Source organism: Tasmannia lanceolata, unplaced genomic scaffold, assembly GCF_043159265.1.
Source record: "Tasmannia lanceolata isolate RefF3 unplaced genomic scaffold, GAP_Taslan_0.1 ptg000016l, whole genome shotgun sequence".
Taxonomy (NCBI): domain Eukaryota; kingdom Viridiplantae; phylum Streptophyta; class Magnoliopsida; order Canellales; family Winteraceae; genus Tasmannia; species Tasmannia lanceolata.
This window is the reverse complement of record NW_027518693.1, coordinates 6120408-6126268: the sequence shown is the minus strand read 5'-3', so window position 1 is coordinate 6126268 and position 5861 is coordinate 6120408. Positions and strand designations below refer to the sequence as shown.

The 5861-nt window shown below is 38.4% G+C and overlaps 1 pseudogene; it reads right to left on the bottom strand.

Annotated features, from left to right (window-relative positions):
• Positions 1-5311, bottom strand: LOC143848916 (secreted RxLR effector protein 161 pseudogene; annotated as a pseudogene).
• Between the last annotated feature and the right edge of the window lie 550 nt (positions 5312-5861).

Below are 5861 nucleotides of genomic sequence, written 5' to 3'. Positions count from 1 at the left end.
TCACTGAATCATTTCCCAATAATCTCTTATGGGTGCATTTGGATAGCCAGAATCAGGTGTTGGAATCGGCATCCTATTCTGATTCCGCCTGATATCTGTGATGGAATTAGGGGGCAAAAATGACACTGGTGAGGAATTAAAGCAGGAATATGCCAGAATCTGTTTACTGCCCCAAGAGGTATTTTGATTCTGGCAATCCAAAAGCAGCTTAGAAGTTTACGGGGCAAAGTAATACTTTGAACAAATATTTCAACGCTAATGGACGGTTTGGATCATCCTATGGTGCGAGCCATACCATACTTTTAATAAAATGGGGAGTGTGATCATCAAAATACAGTAGTGCAGATTCTGTCTAATTCATCTAATTCATTTGAGGTGGCTCTTTGCTCTTGCAAAAGTGAGACTCAAAATGGCTTTAGGAAAAATTGCCGAGATAATCCCTTGAATAAAAGCTTATGTAAAACTGCCTAAACTGGATTTTGTTCGTACAGATAATGTTAACACATACATTTAACAACATAGTGCTTCTTTACTGCTAATACATTCCCTTCAGAGGACAAAGAATAAACCCTTTGAAAATTCATGGCGTTTAATCTCTTTTGTATTGGTAGTTGGTACTGAGAGAGAGAGAGAGAGAGAGAGAGAGAGAGAGAGAGAGAGAGAGAGAGAGAGAGAGAGAGAGAGAGAGAGAGAGATCATCCTTAAATCTCTTATGTTTCCATTTGATTAGGGGGATTAAAAATTTAAGATCATTCCTGTTGGATTTTACAAGTTAGATAAGTTGGATCTTCACAAAAAGACTACTATACTTCAAAAGTTATTAGTATACTAAGCTTCTTCTCAGTCTTTGTTTCTTTAATTCTAAACTTGTGAAATGTCCGTGCCCACCTTATATCAGCTTCATAATCATTGAACTTTTTATCTGTGGGTTGTCATCTTTTAAGCGTTTGTGAGAATGTTTCCCAGTATTTGACGATGACTAGCATGTTCTTAGTCCATTCATTCAATGCAAGTATACTTTTGAGTGGTCATTAAAGGAATATGAGTCACAAACCATAGGAATGTTTCACCCTCCTTTCCTTCTCATTTCATTCCTTTGGAATGTCTTTCTGAAACTAACATCCATTACCAGATTTAATGGTTTTGAAGGCTCAACATCAATCCACCTAAAGCCTTTCGTCACCCCCAAAACATGTGGTGAAGCAATGGAGGTCTGATCTTCCAAGTGGATTACAGCAACAGGCAGGCTCTTCATGGTCCAGAGCTTTTTGCTGACATTTATAACCAACCCAAGTTGGGCGGTTAGAATTGCTTGTGTTCAATAGAAATTTGCCTTTTTTCTCCGGAGATCTCTCTTGGCCTAGCTGGCCATCACCTTAAAAACTCAACCCCAATCAAATTTAGCTGGCCTATATTCTTATCCCTTGGATTGTGATTGGAATGAGTCTGACCCTCTTCATTTTCATTGCATTTATGACTCATCTACCTGCAGCTTTTTTAGTATTATCTTAATGTAAGGTTCCTTTCAAAAGGAATGCTTAGGTCTGATCTCACTATCTAAGGATTTATGGCTTGACTCCCCTTGTAGTTAGGCTATCAGATTGAGGTGGGAAGGTGTGAACTGTGAAAGTTTCTCATTTATAAACAAAAATCAGACTGAATATGCCTTCATTGCAGAAACGTGACAGACTTCGACATGAAGAAGCTGATAAGAACTCTTATCCGTCCTCTTACGGATGCTTTACAATTCATCTCCGCAAAAGTTAGCGTTTTTTTAAGACAAAGACAAGTTCTCTTGGCACATTCACTATATTCTAAATGAGATAAGGGGCATATTATCTGCTATGGATTTTGTTATTAATTGCATTTTTGCTCTGATTCCAATCACTACACTCGTCAAGAAAAAAGCCGCTACTGCCCTTCACATTTTTTGAAAATCATGGCGTCGAAACACCTCATGCTTGCTGTTTTTCCTAGTCAGGGGGGTTCATCTGTGATTTGTATCCATCCTTACCCATATGAGGTAGTTGTCTGTAAACTTCCTCTGTCATCATCCATGGCGTAATTGAATGCCCACTTACATCATTTGCAATCCAACCTTTCTATGGAATGAAAGAGAGATGTAATATTATGGGATCCACCCTGGTTGTAAGGTGGTTATGGAATTTAATAGTGGCACCCATGATATCTTGTGGGGCATCTCTAGATATGATTGTTGTGTCAAACCAAAAGACATTCTTTGGTTCATAGCTGTCCTCACTAACTATGAATTTGAAACTGAATGCAACCCACAGAATGTCTACAGAAAGACGAATTGCATCTTGGCAAGTGTTTTTTTTGCATTAGACATGTCATTTTTCTCTCCTCTCGGGAGCCACCCAAGGGCCCTACACTCTAGAGTGGAGAGCATCTGGTTCTAGTCTACTCCCAAGTCCAACCATTGCTTAACTACCAAAAAGAAAGAAGTTGTTTATGCAAATACTTGTGTAAGCGTAGCGAGAATTGATCAATGGTTCAGAACATAGTCACTAGAAACTTCCTAGTTGGATGGGAAGCTCAAACAAGTTCGATTCGGAAGATAAGTGCTTCTCGCTTTTTAAAATTAAGCGTGCTTCCCAAAAAATAATATTAAATCTATATTATTAAAACATGTAAAATTATAAATCCATGAAACATGTAAAATTATAAATCCATGAAACTTGTAATCTATTAAGTTGTGAAGTCTTGTTTACTACTTGTAACCCTGCTCTGTCTTCATTAATTGTAATCCTTACCTAATTAATGCAAACCTACAAGAACCTTAATCTTTTTTGGGATTTGCCAGGGTCCATCGCTGAAGGCATTTCGCGGCTGGGCTGTTGCATGTAGAGCAGCCACCTCAGGTGAATTAAATGATTAAGACAAAATTTGAGTCCGTGTGGCTGTTCTCACATGCAACAGCCCAGCCATGAAATGCCTTCTGTTATGGTCCCTAGCAAATCCCCTCTTTTTATGAACTGTTTGTTCACTTCCAATAAGGCTTACTTTCGATTTCCTTGTCACACGTTTCTTCTTTACTTTCCTTTTCCCGCATTGCTTTTACCACTCACTTCCCAGTCTAACAACTACTGCTAAGAAAGCAATCACACTAATTCTGTTATAAAAAGTTATAAAAATTGATGTGCAAATCTGTAATTTAGGATGAGATAATACCTTATACGAAATTAATCTGGTAACTTCAAAAGCAGATTTCAACAGTAACAATTTTCTGCAATAATAAACTGTAAAGGAAGAACAAATCGTTAGATCACTTATCGAGTTGAGGCACGAAGAATCTTCGCTGTCCTTAAGGCAAATCTCGCCCCCACTATGACGAATCAACGGTGCAGATGGGCGTCACGGCGTATACCTCAAGGATACAACAACTCTCGCTCCAGGGGTGTGCACTCATGCAGCCCGGATGCCTAACAACTTGCTTATATGTGCCAAAAAACCTTGATCAGAAAGGTTGGGAAAACCAGAAGGAAACCAGAGAGAGGATAGCAGAAGAAGAATCCGTTCTCCCTTTTTTCTATCCCTGTAAAACCGTTTTTATAGAAAAATAATAGACACGTTGGGATGAAACGTCGCACTCTTTTAATGCGTGAGAGACGTTTCCCAAACGGTCACAAAACCATGATTTAAGGAATCTCAAACGGTAAAAAGTATTAAATAATGATTAAAGAAAAAGAAAAGAAATAAAATAAAAAGGCTTTGGGCCCACGCGCGCGGCCGGCCGAGCCGGGCGGCGCGCGTGTGTGGTAATACCAAAAGCCCACCGGACCCAAGTGGGTGATCCGTGCACGTAGGATTCCCATGACCTCTTTCTCATTCACAAGACTAAGAGAGTGAAAGAATATATATGGCCACTCTCACCCTCTCACACTTCCCATTTGGGACTAAAGTTTTCTCATGGCTTTAGTCTTTTTGGAGGAAAGCTTTAACTTTGAGTGAGAAGCCCTAAAGCAAAAAGTAAAGCCAATGTAAAAGACTAAAAGCACCCCTTTGTAAGATTGAATTACAAAAAGACTTTTGCATAAAAAAGTCAACAATCCCCCACTAATTCAAAATTACAAGAAATAAATCATAAATGTAAATAGATTTGATCAAGGCAAGATGTGTTATGCATCAGTAGAGGTGTCTTTTGGACTTGAACCTTTACTTAGTGCAGGTATATCGAGTTTATCAAGTATTTGGTGAACATACGTCTTGAACCAAGCACTTTTAGTAATAAACTGAAACAACATACCACACACACAACACAGAAGGCATAAGCAAGTTCATACAGTGTTGCACTTTTCGGCCATGTGCTATATCCTGATTTCATGAGAGCTCTAGAGAATTTAGCCCAATTCTCATAGGAAGCGGCCACACTTCCACACTCATATAGGTGTATCTATCAGGAGTGCCCTGTAACTACGCACCCCACTGACAATCAGCTTGACAGCTAGTCAGCTATAGATAACATTAAGAGTCCTACAACTCATCCTCTTACCGTTACAGGTTGCACCCACACCATAGGGATAGGCTTAGTGAACTTAATTCACATACAACTTGGTGCAAAACAGATCACTCAAATAACTTGTTTTTCCCATTGAACCTACTTCTTGGGATCTCCAGTCAGATAGGTTGGGTTCCTGTTATAGGTGATCTAAACAGTGGGCTTCAGCCCCATCCCCCTCGATGTGCTTATGACTAAATTTTTATTTAGTCCTTTTGTAAGACAATCTGATATATTATCAATTGATCTTACAAAATCTATGGTTATCACTCCATTTTTCAACAACTGTCTTATGGAGTTATGCCTCCGACGAATGTGTCGGGATTTTCCATTATATACATTATTACCTGCTCTTCCAATAGCAGCTTGACAATCACAGTGGATTGTAATACCTGGTACTGGCTTATTCCAAAGTGGAATATCAAACATAAGGTTTCTAAGCCATTCGGCTTCCTCACTTGCTTTCTCTAAAGCAATAAACTCAGACTCCATAGTGGATCTGGCTATACAAGTTTGCTTGGTAGACTTCCAAGAAACCGCTGCACTTCCTAGAGTGAAGACATATCCACTCCTAGATTTGGTCTCAAATCCAGATACCCAATTGGCATCGCTATACCCCTCTAGTACAACAAGATATTTAGAAAAATGCAAACCATAGTTTATGGTTCCTTTAAGATATTTCAATACTCTAATTAGTGCTTCCCAGTGATCACTACCAGGATTGCTGGTATAGCTACTGAGTCTACCCACTGCATAGGCTATGTCTGGCCTAGTACAGTTCATCAAATACATTAGACTCCCTATAACTCTAGAGTATTCAAGTGGATCTACTCCACTCCCTTTATTCTTACATAATCTTATACTAGAATCATATGGGGTAGCTACAGGTTTACAATCAAATTGATTAAACCTCCTTAATATTTTCTACATAATGAGACTGAGTTAAAATTATTTCTTCTGGGTTTCAATTTATTTTGATACCCAGGATTACATCTGCCTTTCCCAAATCTTTCATATCAAAATTATTTGATAAAAATTTCTTAGTGTCTTTAATTACACTTATGTATGTTCTGATGATCAACATATCATCTACATACAGACAAACAATAACACCACTATCCCCACTAAATTTGCTATAAACACATTTATCTGATTCATTTATTATGAATCCATTTGATAGCATCACACTATCAAACTTCTCATGCCATTGCTTTGGTGCTTGTTTTAAACCATATAGAGATTTTATAAGTTTGCATACCTTTTGCTCTTGGCCTTGGATTACAAAGCCTTCAGGTTGATCCATATAAATCTCTTCATCTAATTCACCATTCAGAAAGGCTGT